The following is a 20,767-nucleotide window of genomic DNA, read 5'->3' on the forward strand; positions in this document are numbered from 1 at the left end:
TTAAAATTCTATGGAGTGAATATTATCTGAAGACACTTTCTTAGTTAACTTATTGAAAGTTTTTTACAAAATATAAACGTAAGTACAAAAAATGCTATAACAAGTAATCTAAGATTATAATTTTCAGCTATCCCAAATCTCCAAAACCACATTTCTCTTATGAGGTGAAAGGTAAAATCAAAATTGTATTAAAATTGTTGGGAATTAAAGAGTTAAAAATTACTCTTGTAGACTCTCTCAAGCTATACGCATGTATACTTCCACTAGAATGGAGAAATCAAGAATTACATAGAGCCTAAGAGTTTACTAGCATTATCCTATATAAATAAGATGTGGAAATAACTGGAAAAAAACAAACATCAAAATTTGTCGGTACAAAATACATAAAAATAATTAGGCAAAGAACTTAGGCTAATGAGATAGAGAGTTTGGAAGTGCAGATTGAAATAGACACATATTTCTGAAGTGTACATACCAGTGGGTCACAAATCTTCTAGGTTTAATGTGACAGAACATATCACATGGGGGGGGGGGACAAAAAAACATGGACAGAGTGTTATAAAATAAGAGATGTTATGTGTAGCCCAGACTCATAAACACAAGATAGTTCAAGGTGATTGCTCAGGCTATGGTTTCAGGTCCACCTCTAAGATGCACAGGATCTGGAGCAGACACCCAAGTCTGCAGGTAGAATCCCATCCTCATCTCCACAGTCATCTCTTAGCTATCACTGCAGCTCAGGTTATGCACACCAGCAGTTCAGTCCATCCAGGAGAGGACAGAACTGGGGAAGAAAGCTGCAAAGGCCTGTGGAGTGGCATAATCAGAGAAATCTGAATTCCCAGATTTAGAACATGGAGGAGCGACTCTGAATGGGAATGTCTTTTTAGCTCTTGACAGACTCCTTGACAACTGGGGATGAGTGTCGCCTCAAGAAGAAGAGACTAGAACCCTCTAATGTTCATTACCCAGCACCTCCAGGTGGTACTACTTGTCTGATTGATCTCGGGATAGACAGCTGATTAAAGATAAGCCAACAGGGTTACTTCATTTGAGACTGAATGTTGTACCAAGACATACAGAATTGGCAGGTTTGGGGGGCACAGTTGTCTAATGGGCGCTTCACTGGAGCAAATTTCCCTGAGCCCCTATAGCTTAGTCTCTGGAACTTATCTTTTCCAGGATGGCTTAGGCAAATGTTTCTTCAATTCTCTGACCCATCCCAGAATCTTTAGCAAAAATGACTTTATGTATTTAAAGTTGGTAAAATTGGATTCTAGAACATACACAAAAAAGGTTGTAAGCTGTTCATTGCATCTATTATTGAACAATCTTGGCCCACTCTAGAAGTAGGGGAGTGTCATGCAGGATGTCATGCGGGGTCTCTAGTCCTGCTCCCCACATAAGAACGCAGGATATGGTGAGGCCAAAAAGGAACACCCATGGAGCCATTGATAGGGGAGTCATACTACTATAGTCTCACTGGTGGCTGGGTTGCAGATACAGGAAGCAGAAGCCACACTATCCGCAACCTGCCATCCACTTATCTCTGTCAACCAACCTCACTTGCTAACTGCAATCTGCTCTTGCTAGCTCAGCCACCATCTTCTTGCTAGCCCCCATTTGCTGCTAGTGTAGTCACGGCAGTTACATTAGTGGCCAGTGGCTCACTGGTTACAGCTGACGGCCAACTAGCCACAGCTGATGGCCATCCAATCACAGTTGATGGCCATTTACTACCTGAGTGAGCACCTTTCCACGTGAGGGCCAGAGCCTGGAAACTGTACTCCTGGCTCTATCCCCACAGGGAGCTTCAACAACAATCAATGAGATGCGTAATAAAGGAAAACAATCCCATCCATGTTCAAAGTACTATATGGCCTTCCTAAAATTATAAGGACCTCTTTGATATTGATATCAGTAATGGGCTTTAATGGAGAATAAGAGAATTTGAAATGCTGAAGAACAATCTGATTCAGACATTTTCATTAACCTGACTTGTCTATTATTTATGTAGTAAGGTAACTGAAGGACACTATTACATGATTTTCAATATATGTTAATTCCAGAGTCAAACAATGATCAAGTTATGCCTTCCTACATAAAGTAAACACAAATAATCTAATAACAATATAATATTATCTTAGATCCTTTCTATTGAATTCTCTCATATTTGTGCAATGTATAAAAATTTAATCAGCACTATACACTTGATACAGTATTTCATTCTAATCTTCAGAATTTAAAAGGTTTACTGTGGACTGAAGATGACTATTGCACCTGGGATTCAAGATAAATATTTAGATGCACTTCATAATTGTTAACCAATAGCTTAGCTACAAGAAAGAAAATTTAAGATGTTTTTAACAAAATCTTAAAATATACTTGAGTAAAATCTGTAACATTTTGTGTGATTTGGGTAAGTTAATTTATATTTTGGAGGCATAGATTCCTCATCTGACAAATGGAGATAGTGAAGTTCCTATGTGAATAACAGAGCTGTGTGAACATTAAATGAGATAATGTATGCAAAGTTTCCAATACATGATTGACATTGAACATTTTTTTAGTGCTAGCTTTCCCATTTTGTTTTTCTTGAATCTTGGCTACTTGTCGTCTCAGAACCTTAGTTTCTTTATCTATAAAATGGGTTCATAGAAGATTTAACTAAGATAAGATACATAAGGCTGGTAAACCTCCTTGACTGATAGATATTGAAAGTCCTAGTTCTTCTTGCATTCATCCTAGGCCAGCATTCTTTCTACAGCAAAATGCAGCTTTGAGAAAACATTAATGATATTTTATATTATCATTTACTTTCTAAATAGAGTTAGAAAATGACACCAATATTGATAGATACTATTATAATGGGCTGGGTACTCGTTTAATTACTTTGCAAGGATCAAATCAATAGATTTTTACAATAATTCAATTGTATAGAAGAGGCACAGAGTGGTTAAGTAACTTGTCCCAGGTCACATAGCTGAGAAATAGTGGTTAAAAATTCAAACTGACGCAATGTTTCCAAAGCTTCTCATGTTACATAGCCTCTAAGATATTTCTTTCCAATCAAAATGGTGATGAAAGAATGTTATCAAAGTATGTGTTCTACACTTTTAAGGACATTTGAAAAATGGTTAAAAGATTTATAAGTAGAGGTCTTGGAATAAGATAATATTTTTAGTTTAGAAAAGCCTGGAAGCTCACTGGATTTACTGTCAAACTCAACACAGTAGTTAAGTTGCTTAATATGTTACATAAATTATTTAAAGATAATCTCACCAAATAGTACATTATGTGCTAAAGAATAAAGTAGGATTGACATCTTCGAGAAGATGTACATTTCAAGTGGCTAAACATTCAAAAACTGATGACACAATTTTCCAATATATATTACAAAACATTCAAAACACCTTTATGCCAATAATGGATTTTACATTTTTAAATATTATGTATAGAAAACCATTTATTACTTCCATTTTTGACTGGATGAGATTTAAGTCACCTCATCTGACAGGAAATATCTACAATGTGTACTAAAATATTGAAATATAATTTAAATCCAAGACTCTTCAAAGACAGAAATGAAATTAATTCAGACAACAGGAAATTTCTGTTGAAATCTTCAGATAACTTCATTGGCTTAGGGCCTACTTGGGACGGGGGAACTATTGGAAACACCCAGACGAAACTGGAAGCAACAGATTAACCTACTGCATTAGAGTCGATGAGAAATCAACCTGCCTCTCAGAAAGGGTGGAAATGACACATACATCATCTGAATTGAAAATTTATATGGAATAACTACAGGTTAACAAGACCCAAGACACTCCTGAGAAAGATCAAAATCAAGAGACTATGTACTTTTGATAACAAAATTTACTTAAACATCATGATAAATTTACAATAAGATAGTGTAGAACAGCAGAGATAAACTAATACACCACAGAAGCATAATTGAAGACTTAGAACTAAACGTCATATGTTTAGAAATCTGATTTTTGGCCGACGTGGCAAGCACACTGGAAGGGGAAGAATGACCTAATCATCTATCAGCAACCTTCAGGCTGAGTTATGAGTACATCAGAGAGGATATAAAGATTTTGCAAAGGGGATAAAGGTACCAACTTTTAAGGAAATCAATTTCTAGCTGTCCATTTCCAAATATAAAGCTTCCTAAAAATTTATGTGCCTGAAAATACACCCATGATCATTCTGGTTCTCTTTTGCACATTCCCTTTCACAACCACACTCCATACTTTTTAGGAAACAGAGATTTGCATCTTTCCCTCTATTTGACATTCAACAATATATGTGGGCAAGTGGTGGCAGTTGAAATATGATATTTTTAGCTAATTTAAAGTCTCACCTCTTCTATTCCCTATTTTCAAGGAATGATTCATCCAGATGGAGAGGTTCATAAGATGGAAGCCAAAAAAATTAGCATAAAACCATTTATCATACAATGTTATTTACTACTAACACAGTCATAACTAAAAATACAGCTATATTTTTAAATTAAGAAAGCTGAAGATATAAATACAAATGTAAATATGTTTTGATATCTTCAAGTTCTCATCAAAGTTGTCTTTGAATGTTTGGTACAAATTAGCATTCTTCTCTGAAAGCTAGGGAGCTACAGAAAAATCACAGTAGCTGTGGTTCTCTTAGTAGCTGAGATACTCTTGGTAGCTACAAGTTAAATATTTAACGCCTCAGAAAAGTGACTCCCTGTAATGACATTACCATGTTTCATGAACAAATATGATGGCAAAAGCCATTGTTCAATAGATTGTGTCAAAAATTATGGGAGATTTTTAAAAAAGGCTATGCCTTAGAGCAAGAAAATTATGTTGCTACTAAGATTATAGCAAACAAAGAAGAAATTGTTGAATTCGGACACTTTCACACAAGTATACTTGAATTTACAATAGGATTGGAATATATTTATAAATATACATATATTTATATTTTTTGGTGTAGCTGCTCAATGACAAAGCAAAAGTGTGGCCTGATTGCTCATATTCATCTCTTTACTCATTTAAAATATATTGATTTAAAACTCAATAGCCAATAACCAAACAGCTTGATTAAAAAATGAGCAAAGGACTTGAATAGATATTTCTCCAAAAAAGATATAGAGATGGCCAATATGCACATGAAAAGATGCTCAGCATCACTAATGCAAATTAGGGAAATGCAAACCAAAACTCAAGTGAAGTAGCCTCCTCACACTCATTAGGATGGCTACTGTAAAACAACAATAACAACAAAAATCAACCAACCAACCAAACAAAAAAAACCAGCAAAGTTTTGGTGAAGATATGGAGATATTGGAATGCACTCAAAAACTTAAAAATATGATTACCAGATGATCCAGCAATTCTGCTTCTGTACATAGACTAAAAAGAATCAAAAGCATGGATTTGAACAGATATGTAGCTTATATTCATAGCAGCATTATGTACCATAGTCAAAGGTGGATGTAACACAAGTGTTCACTGACAGATCAATGTATAAACAAAATGTGCTCCATACATACAATGGAATATTATTTAGACTTAAAAAGGAAAGCAATTTTTATATATGTTACAACATGGATGAACTTTTGATGATATTGTACTAAGTGAAATAAGCCAATCACAAAAGGACAAACACTGCATGATTCTACTTATATGCAGTACCTAGGGTAGTCAAATTCAAAGAGATAGAAAGTAGAATGGTGGTTGCCAGGACTTGGGAATAGGGGAAAATGGGAAGTCGTATTTTAATGGGGACAGAGTTTCAGTTTTGCAAGACGAAAAGAGTTATTGCATGCATGTTGGTGATGGTTCCACAACAATGTAAATGTACTTAATGACACAGAACTGTACACTTAAAAATAATTGAGATGGTAAATTTTATGTTCTATTTTACCACAATTAAAAAATATATATTTGCTGATTGTCTACTGAGTGTTAGGCACTGACCTAGGGTCAGGTGTTACAGCATCGTCTGACTTTATTCTAAACTTCAATTTGGAAACATTTTTATTGATAAACAAGTTTTGAATGCTAAAACACTAACCCTTGATTTGCACAGTGTATGAGACAGTGCCATTAAAATGGCAAATACTATTTTCTAGGAGATTAAGCTTGTATATTTTTTCAAAAGACGTAAGGAATATGCAATCTTTATACTCAGTAATTATTGTATTTAGAAGTAGGCAGGCTGTCTTGGGGATGCATATTTACACATTTCTTGAGTTTAAGAAATAAAGATAGGCTTATAACGATGAAAACTAAGTCTGGTTTGACAATGAGAACTGTGTTTACCTAACAGTACACATGACAGACATTTTCAAAACAATGAGTGAACTAAATCTGCATCTCCAAAGTTTTGATATAAATATCTCTGCATCATGTGATAAAATACTTATTTTATCAAAAATAATAAACAAAGTTATATCAAAATTATTCATGTTTCAAACTGTCACATCTTTATGACTTAATTTGTGTAGAGTAACTTGGGGATCATTTTATTTTAATACTAAGATGAAAACATACATTTAAAATACTCTTTTATATGTATAATAAGGGCTCAAATAATAAAGGGCACATTATAATTATCTAAAACTTTATAAATTATGGTGCTTGGACCCCAATCCAGAGATAATGATTTAACTGGTCTGGAATGGGGCCTGGACAGAAACATCAGTTTAAGCTCCCCAAGAGATGTTAGTGTGCAGCCAGGGTTGAGATCACTGATGCATTTCACAAGAGGACATAAAGTTTTTTTTAAATGAGAGAAGAAAGAAAAAGCAAAAGAAAGAGAGACAGAGAGGGAAGATCAGACTGGAGGAGGGGTAGAAGGAAGAAAAACAATTTTTTGTCTCTTCAGAGAAATACATTTGTCATAGTAGGCTGTGGGCAACATTAGTTGCCAATATGAAAAAAGAGTATAAAATCACGCACGAAATGGATTGATTTCTGGAAAAGGACTTTCTGGGATCCTAGAAAACTGGAGATCGTGGGTTTTTCAGATCATAAACCCTGGGAAGTCCATATGCCTTATCGAGCATATGTTCTCATCATGGTCTCTTATGGACATTCCGTAGCTTATTAGGCCATTGCATCCAAAACTCACAGAAGGCTGCCTTCCACTCAACTTCATTTCAATGTGCTTACAACTGACATAACTTTGACTCAATGACTCAACTCATAAAAATATATCTAGGCATAAAATTACATTAAAGATGACCTAGAAATATATTAACAAGTGAAAAAAACAATAAAATTATTAATTTCCTAACATTTTCATTTTTTTTTATTAGTTCAACCAACACATTTAACTTTAGTATAGATTAAACAAATCTTTAATAATTTGGACTATGCTTATATTTAAAGCAATTAAGAAAATGAAAGCATCACTCTGCCAAATGAATTCCTATTAGTCCTTGATAATCAGGATAATCACTTAATTTCACATTTTAGTTTCCATTAGTGAGAGACAATTAAAGAGAATTCAAATTAACTGTTAAAAAATAAACAAGTAAAAGGAATACAGGGTGTTCCTTCAGTGCAAAGAACAACTGAATAAAAAAGAAAATAGTAGATTACAATACTAGGAAAGTAAAATGTGCCAGCACGTTATAAAGAAAAAAACAAAACAACCTTACGTGATTTTTTTTTTTTTGTAAAAGACTAGGGGAGAAGAAAGAACCAAAAATATAAAGCATAATTAAAGTTAGACAAAATCTGGTGATGAGAAAGTATGGTTCAAAGACATTTAAGACGTAAAATGTAAAGATGGGAAAATATGAAGAATATTTAATCTTAGAATGTTTCTTAAGTTTAGTGATAAAGGCAAAGCTATAAAGTAAAACCATGATTAAATTAAATAAATTAGATGAAAAATATTTTCATTGAAAGTACTATAAACATGAAAAAAATGAAAAGCAAGAAAAATCTATTTACAACATATTTTATAAAAGATGATTTATACAATTAGCGAAGAAACAGCACTTCCAAATCCATACAAGAAAGCAAACAGATCAACAGACATTTTTGGTAAGGAAATAATTGGGTGATTCTCAAAAGAAGAAATGTGTATGAGCAATAAATAATAAGCATACTGATTTTAAAAAGTTTAACCTCATTATTGATCATAGATGTAAATTAAAACACTACATCATTTCACCTACTGAATTAGGAAAATTTCCTTTTAAAAATTTAATGAAAGCCAGTGTTGGTGAGGATTTAAAAAAATACATTAATTTACCTAAACACAAGTGGGAAAGCAATCTTGATGGAAGTGGGCGAGTTTAAGAAAGGGTTAAGATGTTAAATTATGGAGACGGAAACATACCAAAGATTGAGAAGAACTAAGCAAGAAGCAACATTAACAGAGTGTGTGGAGAAACGTAGCAAAGAACGTTGGGTGAAAAGTGCAGGTGGAAATTTACATATTTATATTTGCTCTTAATTGAAAATATATATCTAAGTCATAGTTTTGTAAACTCTTAGGCTGAGAAATTGCCTAGTAGGAACTTGTGGCAGGTTATTTGCTCGTTAAACACATATCCATGGCCTTCCTCATCCTTAGTTTTGAATAAACACATTTCCGAGATTTCCTTGATTTGATCACGTGACAAAACTTTGGCTAATTAGTTATAAGTCGAATTGATATACACCAGCTTCAAGGAAACTTTTTAAAGGGCAGCTGGTAGGTGCTTTTTGCCTCTTTCTCCACCTTATTTTTTTCCCTACCATCTGGGAGACATAATGACTGCATCTAAATCATCATTGTGAACTATCATCTTCCCCACAATATTTCAAATAAGCCATCCTCCCTCTATTCCTACAGCATATACTAGATCAATGCATTACTGTATTATTTCTTACCTACACCATTTGACTAGCCATCTACTGGAACAATTAACTTATCTGTGTAATACCCTTCAATACTTGTAATATTTGTTGAATGAATACTATTCTAAGAAAACATTTTCAATGAGCCAATAGTGGACTTGTTTGCGCCATTCCCTTCATCTGATGACTCCCACTCATCCATATGGTCATCAAGGTGGGGGCCCAGCAGGCATGTTTGCACACCATGTCCCTGCCGTCTGAATATAATTAACTTGTCTGAGGGTGGCCATTTGACCCAAGACTGGTCAATCGGAGTCTCCCACCAGAGAATTTAGAAATGTAACAATGAGTTTCTGTAACAATATGTTACAGTCTCTTCCTCTACCATGTGCTACAGTAGAGGAAGCTGGTTATATGGAGACAGAGAACTGAAACAGATTGCAGAGAGAAGCAATTAAAAAAGATAACACGCACAGAAAGATGACAGCTCAAGTTCCCTCTTTTCAATCCTTGTTTTTAGATCCTTTCTGAAGCTGGACTGCTTTCCGGATCTTGGTTTTCCCGAGATTCCTCATATCCTCAAATAAACTCCCTTTGTATTTGATGCCATTGGCAATTAAACTAGACCTAATTAACCTAGAGATTTCCCATAAATTATCAATGTACAAAGACTAAAAGACCAAAGTTAAACTAGTTGAAAGAAATGCAAACCATGCTTGGTTTCTTTCGCTGAGCTCCTTCCTGACCTTTTAATCAACAATTTAAAATTCTGTATTTTTCATCTCCTTTGAGGCAAAACTCCAGACAACTTAGGTTCCTCGTTTTGTTCAAATACTTCAAGAACTCATTCTGTATACAACATCATTCCCTCTGTAAAGGAGATCATGTATGTGCTGGGTCTCGTTTGACCTTGACACCCACTAGGTGCTCAGTATATATTAGTTTCCTTTCATTGTCTTTATTACCATGTATCCAATTCACATTTCTATTAAAACATGAAGTTTGCATGCATCAGATCCATGGGGGAATTAGGTCAATACAACACAGAAGTTGTGTTGATTCTCACATAATTTTTCCCTACAATAATGTGCTACACCACCAAGGCACCACAGATGGAAACACTAAAACAGCTGAGCCCAGCCAGCCTCAGTACAATGGGGGCTGTACTGCCAGTGGTCTTTGCTCTGCTTCTCCACATACTCTTTCAGAAGTGCTTATGTGTTCTCAGGTTTTCCAATGTTTGGTCACTTTTCCCTTGTCTTTGTAATTTAACAATGCTTAACTTTTTTTATACCACCCTTTCATCAAGATCCCTTGAGCCCACCCACCCTTCTTTTTTAGGTAAAGTGCTATATTTACTGAAAAATTCCTCTATTTGTTAGAATTTTTAAATGCTTTAAACTTCGGCCGTACTTTTGTTATAGTTACTATTGTTTGTTTTAGTGCTGTAAAATTAGTTACCTATGCTCTTTGTGGCTTGCCCCAACCCTATTTTCCCATAAGCCCTTTTCTTGTGTGATTGTTCAAAATATGAGGTTTTCCAGAAGCTTATACATGCCTTTGGGTGTATGTGTGTGCGCATGTTCCATCAAATATAATAGAAAATTGGTTTTTGGCCCTGCCTTAATATTTGTGCATGTACAAACACCTGTAGATTTTATTAAAACCTATTTCTTCATGTTTGATCCAACTGGATATAAATTCCTTGAGTTCCATATCTACTCATTTTAAGTACACCTGTAGCTTGCATGTCTTATATATATTTATTTCAGGGCTGAGGAATATATCTTTTAACTGTATAATAAAAAATAAAAGTAGATACATTGTAAGTTTAAAATGGAAGTCTTACTAATAAACAATATTTATTTTGAATAGAAAATAATTAGTATAGTTCAGTAAAAATTGAAATGCGATATTGTCACAAATTCTCTATGCAATGGGTCTCGTTGACCCAGGTATTAAGTGTAGAAATGTTCGTTGTAATTGGAACAAATTGTAATTAGAAATTACATAAATTGGAAATAATGTTAGCATTCAGATTTACAGTAGCCTTCATTAGGGATATTTCAAGGGCTATTTAAGGCTCACTAAAATGTATCCCAAAGTGATTATTTTTATTTAATATTATGAATGAAGTTACATTAATGTGCTTCGATTATAATCAAGTATAATCACATTAATTATAATATTCAGTTTATCATTATGATATGATTATAATTACATGTTTAAATGCAGACCGTTGTGACATTGAAATGCAAATTTTATCAATTTTATTAAAAGATAAAGTAATATCTCATATTTTCTAGTTGTGTAATAAATGTTGACTTAAATATAATGTTAAAGTAATTAGATCCATTCATGGCTTTGATTTTCTAATTTAAAATAGCTGATTAAAGATATAATAATCTCAATTACATAGTCCTATTGTTTAAAACATGGGCATAGGACCAGGAATAAGAACCTATTCCCTGATTTTACAAGAAGGAAATAACTTAATGAAGAACAATGTTGTTGGTTAACCATGACAATAAGGCTTCTCTCCTGAGGCCTGTTTCAAATCAATTCAATCAATAGGGGGGAAAAAACACTGAGGGTTGCTAAATGGGAGGGGGTAGGGATGGGGGAAAAGGTAAAGGGATTAGAAAGTACATATTAGTAGTCACAATATAGCCATGGGGATGTGAAAGACAGTTTGAAGAATATACTCAATAATGTTGTAAAGATTTTGTAGGGGGTCAGATGGGCAATTGTCTTATTAGGCAAAACACTTCATGGACTGATGTGCTATATACCTGAAGCTGAAAAATACTCAGTGTCAACTATAATTAAATATGTATAATATTAAGGTCTGACAATTAAGTTTGCAAACTTGCCACGGTGCACTTACATTGGCAGCCCTGTACAAACAGCTCAGTAAGGTTTCATAATCTTGGTATATCATGTCTCACAGCTGTGTTTGTGTCGACGTGTGACGGTGCCTTGCTGAGTCTTCATTATTGTTGTTGCGTGTTGTGTGTTTTTGTGTGTCATCATGAGAATGTCTGAGCTTGAATTAGAGCAACAAACAAACATTAAATTTCTTGTTAAAGTTGGCAAGAGTGGAAGTGAAATCAGGGACATGTTAATCCAAGTTTATGAGGATAATGCCATGAAGAAAACGACAGTGTACAAGTGGATTAAATGTTTCTCTGAGGGGAAAGAATGCGTCACTGATGAATAGAGGTTGGGGTGGCCAGTAACGAGCAGAACTGAAGAAAACATTGCAAAAATTCTTCAAACTGTGCATCAAAATTGTCAGCCGACAGTGAGAAGCATAGCAGATGAAGTAAACATCAATAGAAAAACAGTTAGGAATATCTTAACTGAAAATCTTGGCATGAGAAAGATGTGTACAAAAATTGTCCCGAAGGAGCTCACCAATGAGCAAAAGCAAAAGAGAGTCGAAGTTTTTGACAAGACCTTTTAGAGAGGCAAGACGAGGTTTTGGGCCATGTTATCTCTGGTGATGAAACACGGGTGTACCAATACGACCCTGAAATAAAGCGTCAAAGTGCACAATGGAAGTCAGCCAATTCTACAGGATCAAAAAAGTTTCGTCAGTGCAAATCAAGAGTCAAAAAGATGTTGCTAACTTTTTTTGATATCAAAGGGACTATTCTTTATGAATTAGTACCAACTGGACAGTTAACCAAGTTTACTATTAATATTTGGAAGTGCTGAAAAGGCTGTGTGAAAAAGTTAGATGACATGAACTTTTCTCCAACAATTCATGGCTTTTGCATCATGACAATGCACCAGCTTACACGGCACAGTCTGTGAAGGAATTTTTAAGCCAGTAAACAAATAACTGTATTGGAACACCCTCCCTACTCACCTGATGTGGCCCCCAATAACTTCTTTCTTTACCCAAAGATAAAGTAAATATTGAAAGGAAGACATTTTGATGACATTCAGGATATTAAGGGTAATACGATGACAGCTCCGATGTCCATTTCAGAAAAAGAGTTCCAAAACTGCTTTGAAGGGTGGACTAGGAGCTGGTATCAGTGCATAGCTTCCCAAGGGGAGTACTTCGAAGGTGACCATAGTGATATTCAGCAATGAGGTATGAAGCACTTTTTCTAGGATGAGTTTGTGAGCCTAACTGTCTCACGACAGTTAGGGGTTATCATTTTGTGAGGACTGTATTGTCTAACTATTACATTGTTTTGTACACCTGAGACTAATAATAAAAATAGTGCGTTTTACAAAATAATAAAATTAATTAATTAATCCAAGTGAGGGCTATAGCTGGCAATGACTGAAAGTAGATTGTTGATACCACAAGAATTCTCTCCACTTCTTGGTTCTGAATTTTGTTTAGTGTCAACTTTATTCTCCTGAGTTCTTTCCTCATAAGACTGGAGCCAGAGATGCTGGAAGGGTTTTTTGTTTTTTTCAAAAAATATATTTAGAGTATTAGAATCTGAAAGGTAAGCATACTTCTTTCTTACATTTTCAGTTTGAAAAAATACTGCCAACTATCGATAGCTTGGTTGTGATTTTTTGTTTGTTTATTAATTAAACAACCACAAGGGTCACAATATGACCTTAAAGAGAACAAATGTATTCACTTCCAAGGTTGCAATGCTAGACAACCCAAGGTTAAATACAACTTTACATATCGTGTTTCCCCCAAAATAAGATCTAATCAGAAAGTACGCCATAGCATGATTTTTCAGGAAGCTCATAACATAAAATAAGCCCTAATGTATCTTTTGGAGCAAAAATTAACATTAAGACCTGGTCTTATTTTCGAGGAGATACTGTAGGGCTTATTTTATATTATGAGCATCCTGAAAAATCATGCTAGGGCTTATTTTCTAGTTAGATCTTATTTTAGGGGAAAGAGGGTATATATACATACATGTATGTATATATAGATCTATAGATCTATCTATCTATACATTAACATATACACACACATCACACAGTATGACTCTTTAATAGACTTAACTGCAAATAATGTTTCTCTAAGTAATATAGGAAACTACATGATATCACTATTCTTCCCTTTTGATGAAAAATCAAAATTTCTGAATCAATAAAAATCAGTTACCTTTGATTGAAAAATCAAAATGACTCATTTTTTGCATCAATATAGGTAAGTATTTAGCAAAATATGCATTATACATGACATGTCATTGATATGTAAATTGGAAGAGGAAATATAATCAGGATATACGTTAATTTTAATAAATGTTTTTAAATATGACAACACCTTTTGTTAATCAATGAAAGATATTCTCAAAAATGTAAGGTGGTCATTTTAATAAATAAATAAAGTTTAATTTGAAGTACCAGGCTTAATTTAAAAATATGAATTGGCTTTAAATAAAGAGTATATTTAACAAATTACATCAATTCTTGGCAGAAGTTTTTAGCTTTAGGGTTAAAAGGTGCACTGCAGTTTATATGAAACTTTAGAATAAAAATAGTCATGTGTAGTCAGATAAAGAAACTGCTGACCTGGATTGAGTTCGAGTTGTGTAACATTTCTACATAAGATTTATTTTCTTTTCCCTCCCTTCCCTAACTGAAAAATTTTCTGAGTCCAAAACAAAATAAGTCTGTAGCAATGAGGATTGGTTAAACATTATTATTTTTTAAAAACAGGATTTACAATATTTTAAAATATTTCATCTAGTGTTACTAAAAGGCTCTATTGTTAGAAACACGAGTGATACATCTGTAGTTTTTCAAGAGCATTTGAAATTATTGACAAAGTTGATATGACAGGTGTTGTGTGACTGTTTTTCCTGCCCAGGTAGTCATGCTGTTAGTAATATTCTATGCTGTTATGACTAAATATGGTTGTCTCTGTTAAGCATCAGTACGGAAATCAACCTGGTTGGTATTATTCAGTGCAATCCCTGGGTATCTTACCAGAGAAGACCTAAGGATTAAATTAAATATTGTTGTGATGATGAGAATGATAATCACATCTAACATTTATTGAGTCATTACCATGAAGAGTTACTGTTCAAATCTCTTGGCACACAGTCACTTGCTAAATCTTCACAGTTACCCTATCATGTACTGTGTTTCCCCGAAAATAAAACCTAGCCGGACAATCAGCTCTAATGCATCTTTTGGAGCATAAATTAATACTAGACCCTGTCTTATTTTACTATAATATAATATAATGTATATTATGTATACTATAATATAATGTATAATATAATATAATACTATGATATGATATGATATGATATGATATGATATGATATGATATGATATAATATGATATGATATGATATAATACCTGGTCTTATATAAGACCAGGTCTTATACTAATTTTTGCTCCAAAAGACGCATTAGAGCTGATTATCCGGCTAGGTCTGATTTTCGGGGAAACAGGGTAGGTTCTATTCTTATTGCTATAAAGAAACTGAGGCACTGAGTAGATACGTACTTATTCAAGGTCACACAGCAAGTAAGTGGCAGAGTCAGCATTTAACCTGGGAAGTCTGATCCAGGGTTTTCTTACTTAACTAACCCCTGTGCTGTGAGAAGACCCCCTTTACAGAGCAGGCCTTTCTGATGACAAAGCTGGGCATGAGGATTCCTCGCTACCTCCCTTCCCTTATATTCTTCTGCCCCAGCAATGTGCTCCCCTCCCAGCAAACCTGCCTCCTTGGTCCTGAGGTCTGGAGTGCCCTTCCCCAAGATCTTTGCATGGCTGCCTTTTATTTCATGTAAACTTTTGCTCAACTGTAATCTTCAAAGAGACTGTTTTGACCACTGTAACCAGGTTAATCATTCTCCATCGTTTTCATGCTAGTTCATTCACAGCACCTATCACTATGTGACGCAATATTACCTACTACTTCATTTATTGTCTGCGTCTGCCACCAGAATGTAACCCAATGAAGGCAGAAACTTGCTCTGTTCTGAATTTTCACACATATAACAAGGTTTGAATAAATGGTTTCTATTAATTCATCTCTCTGTCTGTTTATCTGTCCCTCTATCCATCCATTCATCTATCCATCCATCTTCCCCTTCTTCCATCATTTACGCTTCCCTGCATTATCCAGTGCTACATATTATCCAGCCATTAGTTATTAAAAATACAAGTCCCTTTTAATTATCTCATTAGTGTGAGATATTTAATTATTATTTCTTCTATTGACTACTACCTTTCCTTTTTCTTTTCTGACAATATTTAAAAGAAAATTGTGAAAGATCTAAATGCAACACTTGGAACACTCATATGTTGAGAAGAAATACACCTTTTTATCTAGACTAAGTGAAGACGGTAAGTTTTGAATTTAAACTCCACAGGGTTCTGTTTATAGATTTATGTACTTGTGAACTTTATACACAGCAATCGCTGTTTTGTGATCTCCCAAGTTCAATTCAAATCCAGAGTGATGCTGCACTGAAATCATTATCATCAAGCCTCTATTTTTCACTCCAGATCAATTACTGTTTAAAGGACACTTAGGAGTCGTACATACAGTTGTTAAGGGGGGGAAATGAAAGGCATGAAAGTGGTTGTAATAAAAAAGAAGTCTTTTCAAGCTATCTGTGAAGACAATGTACTAGACCTCTAAAATTATAATGACACTGGCTTCTCTTTATTCCCAAGGTATTTCCTTCCTTTCACATTTAGGATTATTTGGGGGGCATGATGTGTTTTGATTTGCATGAATATAGAGAGAAACAGAGTAGCTATTGTGCTATGGTCTATTTAGAAGATTTTATTGACTTTTGGAAGTATTTTCTATTCCCTAAATTATTTCATTTTTCTCTGAACTGAAAATTGGTTATCATTCAAATGGATGTTCTATATTTTTCAGCGTAAAAGGCAACATCTTACACCATTATTGGCTCCCACCTGAAGCACCAGGTTTACCACTGTCTTGGAGACAGTTCACAGGGCAGTCCTGGAAATTTAAGACACAGAGGACACATGGGGAAGGAGAGGAAATGCCGAGTCAAGAAAGGGGCATTAAAAGAGAAAATGGAAAATAAATAAAGCCAAACACTGTGAAGCACATGCATTTCAGCCCTGCCCTGTGGAGATGTGCACAGAATGGTAGCACAGAGCCTTCCACAGCCAAGGCCATCAATAAATGTTTGCTGAGCATGTGAAAGGAACAGAACCAGATCTTAAATGTTGATAGAAAAAGTATTGTGCCTAAAATAATGTAAAGTCTTTTGCTGTTGTTGATTTATCGTTTTAGCCAACAGGCTTTCAGTGCTTACTATATCTCATGCATTCTTCAAAGCACTTTATATAAAGTAAATTATTTAATCCTTGTCAGAAATTTGGGAGATGGAAGCAGTATTGGTATCATTTTACAGCAGAGAAAAATGAGACAAAGGAAGGTTATGCCTAAAACTACAGAACAGGTAGCAAGTAGGTAAACCAGGATTTACACCTAATGGTCTCCTTGCAGGACTGACATAAATGCTATTTAGTATTAATAAATAGTAAACTCATTAAGAATCAGGCAAATGATTATACTTAATTAATGATTGTGCTTAATAAATCATATTCTGATTGAAAATTGAGTAGGCATTTAAATTTAGAATTGACATGTTTATAATTACAATGATGGAATAGTCCTTTCCTTTCTACATAAGTTATCTTCCTACTCCTCTGCACTATAGAATGCTGGTTGCATTTTATAAGATTTTTGCACAAGCAATTTTTAAATCAACTTGAATTTTAAAAAAATCAGATATATTAATTTCATAATCTGTCAATTATTTTTCTATAAATAAGCTACTGGGGTACTTGTTAATTTGTCTAAAAAATAATATATGCTTCTTAATGTGTCCCCAGGCAGACCTAAGAATATGTCTATTCTTTGGCTTCATTTTTCTTTTAAGGAAAAATACAATAAATTTGATAGTAAACTGAAGATAGCACCAGAATGAAAAGAAATTAAAAAAACAATATATCTGGCTTTATGTTGGCCACATACTAAATATTACCTAATAAATTGAGTTGTACATTTTTTGAATGGAAAGTAAAAAGTAAATATGAAGCCCAAATAACTTTACTTGCAGGTAAAGTAGATAACTACCAAAAATACATCTCAGACATATCCTTTACCTTCTTCCACTTTCACTCTTAATCAATTTTCAACTTTGCTCTCAAGTATTCTGAAATTTTAAAAATATGCATAGCTTTCAGAGTTGGCAGGTAATCCTAGGAAAATCTCAGAAATCGTCTATTATGATCCTGTCATTTTGCAAATGAAGAAACTGAGGCTCTAAAAGGACATAACTAACATTGCATGATTAGTGTCAAAACCCTGTAAAGGGTTATAAGTCTGTAGAATCTAAATCAATCTGTAAAAACATAAGGTGACTTGCTTTTTGGGATTTCCTGGCTCACTTCACCTCTGCCACTCTGATGTGGTCTCTTTCCTTCATTTGTCCCTGTTCTGCTCGATTTTGATTCCACTCCCACTAGTGTTTCTATTGGGTTGTTCATTTTTTGTATTGGTATTGAACATGGGCTGCTGTCCTGGAAAGGAAACCTGGTGGATCCATTTTGAGAGTTCATGGTTTCTAAACTGCTCCAGGCCAACAGACCTTCCATGGACCCCTTTGGCTCACTCATTCTCAAAGTGGATAAAACCCCCCTCATTATCAAACCATCTCACCTATTTTACCGATTTTTCAGTGAGTTTCTATTGGCTCTATTGTGATTCTCCTGCCTTCTCTATTATAGACATAAATATCACACAAGTCCTGTGGCCGTTGGCAGTTTGTCCCGATTAGCTTGTACATTGGGTTTTGTAGGGATAAATTTTCAGTGAATTTTGCTGTCTATGTTTTGCATGGCATATTGACTCTGCTAATTAAATGCTCAGACTGTTTTGATGTGAGGACTTCAGAAAATCCAAAAGCTATTCTGCCACTACCACCACCACCTCTCCAGAATTCTCATTTCTTTTCTTATTTTAACAGCTTTACTGATTTATAATTTACATTGCATAAGTTAGCTCATGTGAAGTTGGCAATTTAATGGTTTTAGTATACTTATGAAGTTGTGCAACATTCACCATAAAAATTTAGAATACTTCATTAATCCATAGAGAACCCCATATTCATTCGCAGTCATTCCCCACCCCATATTCCTTCAGCCTTATGTAGCCACTAATCTACTTTCTGTCTCTACACATCTGCTATTCTGGACATTTTATATAAATGATATCATACAATCTCTGGTCTTTTGTGACTGGCAGAACATTAAATCATTTGTTAAGTTCTTCATTGCAAATGGGAAACAGCAACAATTCCATGATAGATTTCATACTGATTTAATTGCATACGATTTGAAGTTGGTTTTCTAATACAGAGTGATAAGGTACTATATAAAAATATAGCATAGTTAATAATGATGATCATTATAATTATAACAATGTATAAAACATAAATTTTACTATTTTCTAAGAGTATTCTAAGCACTTCACATATATCAACATATTCAATATTCACAGAAATCTATGATGGAAGTACCATTATTATCATCCCCATTTTATGGATGAAGAAACTGAGGCAAACTGAAATAAAGAAACTCAGCCAAGCTAGTCAGTGGTAATGCCAGATTCCATGCCCAGATAGTTTCACTCAGAACTCCTTGTTCTTAACCACTATTCTATAGTGCCTCTTGGATTTTTCATTGTTTCGTCAACTATCATTCTCTTCTTCTGAATTACTATAGCAGAAAACAACTGAGGGTAACTTATATTCTAAGCTGCTTCTTATTGTCCATAATGCACAGCACTGATATTTTATTGGTATGTAATTTAAAACTAAGGAATCATTGTTTTTGTGGGGTTTTTTTAGTTCCATATGTAGTCTTTCCACCATATATATGTTTTGCTTCTTATCTATCTTGACTAGAACATAATTTTAAAATCCTTGTTATTTGTAGCAGGCTGGGCTATTCAAAAACAGTGATTACTTTTTCCTAAAATACACTTAATCTACAATTGACTATATTCACTAAAATTGACCATAATTTGCCTCTTTATTATTTATGACACAGAAAGAACTATAGCCTTAAAAATAGTTTATCATTACATACAAGATACTAAAGCATTACTTAATAAGCTCAGCATTGGATTGAATTTAACAAAATTAATTATAATCATGTAAATTTTCACAGGACTTTAAGAGAAGGAGGAGAAGAAACCTTGCAAACTTCTACATGAACCCTGGTAAAGTTGAAATAATAACTTTCAGTTTTCTTCTGTCCTGAATCAACTCATCTGGGAATCATTCTGCTTCCTTTGAGAGTACAGGAATCTCTCTTGTTTAATAAAAGCTTCTCTCTTTCTCAAATTTTAGAAAAAGTTTTGAAGAATTTTTTTCAAGTTGCAAGAATCATTTGTAGATTAAGGGAATAACTACAACAGAAATTTAGCATATTATTAGGAAAGTTACTAGAAAAGAGCTGAAGAAGCATATTCTCACTTCCAAGAGACCTTTTCATAATTATTTGTTTAGAACCCCACTTTCTGTTATCCAGGGGTCCTCTGACAAACATCTCCAAGCATACATCCTGTCTCCTGCTTGACATAGATACCTGGAGCTCTGTGTTCCCTAGATCATCTGGTGTGCATGAATTCTGATTTTATGTAATAAATTCCTGGAAACATCATGGGGAAAATCAGATTCTAAAGGACTGACTTCTAAGCAGAATCCTTTGAAGCCGCGCTGGTCATAAAAAGAACAGATTATTATAACACCGCTAAAAAGCAAAGTCACATTTTTGACTGCCCCGGTGAAGTCATGTTTTAATATGAGAGAAACAATAAAATTAAATAACACTCGAGTTTAGCTCTCAGTTGCAGGGGTTTGCCTCTAAGTGAATCAGTGTAGAAAACCACAGAAGGCATAGCTTTCGT

General features: G+C 34.2%; 1 protein-coding gene across 1 annotated transcript in view; it reads right to left on the reverse strand.

The window, feature by feature from the left end:
- The window catches only part of MALRD1 (MAM and LDL receptor class A domain containing 1), a gene marked incomplete at its 5' end in the record, with an annotated part of 573,210 nt that overhangs the window by 209,402 nt on the left and 343,041 nt on the right, over positions 1-20,767 (reverse strand). The gene's annotated exons all lie outside the window — the stretch shown is intronic.

This window comes from Rhinolophus hipposideros (assembly GCF_964194185.1).
Source record: "Rhinolophus hipposideros genome assembly, chromosome: 1".
NCBI classification, from domain to species: domain Eukaryota; kingdom Metazoa; phylum Chordata; class Mammalia; order Chiroptera; family Rhinolophidae; genus Rhinolophus; species Rhinolophus hipposideros.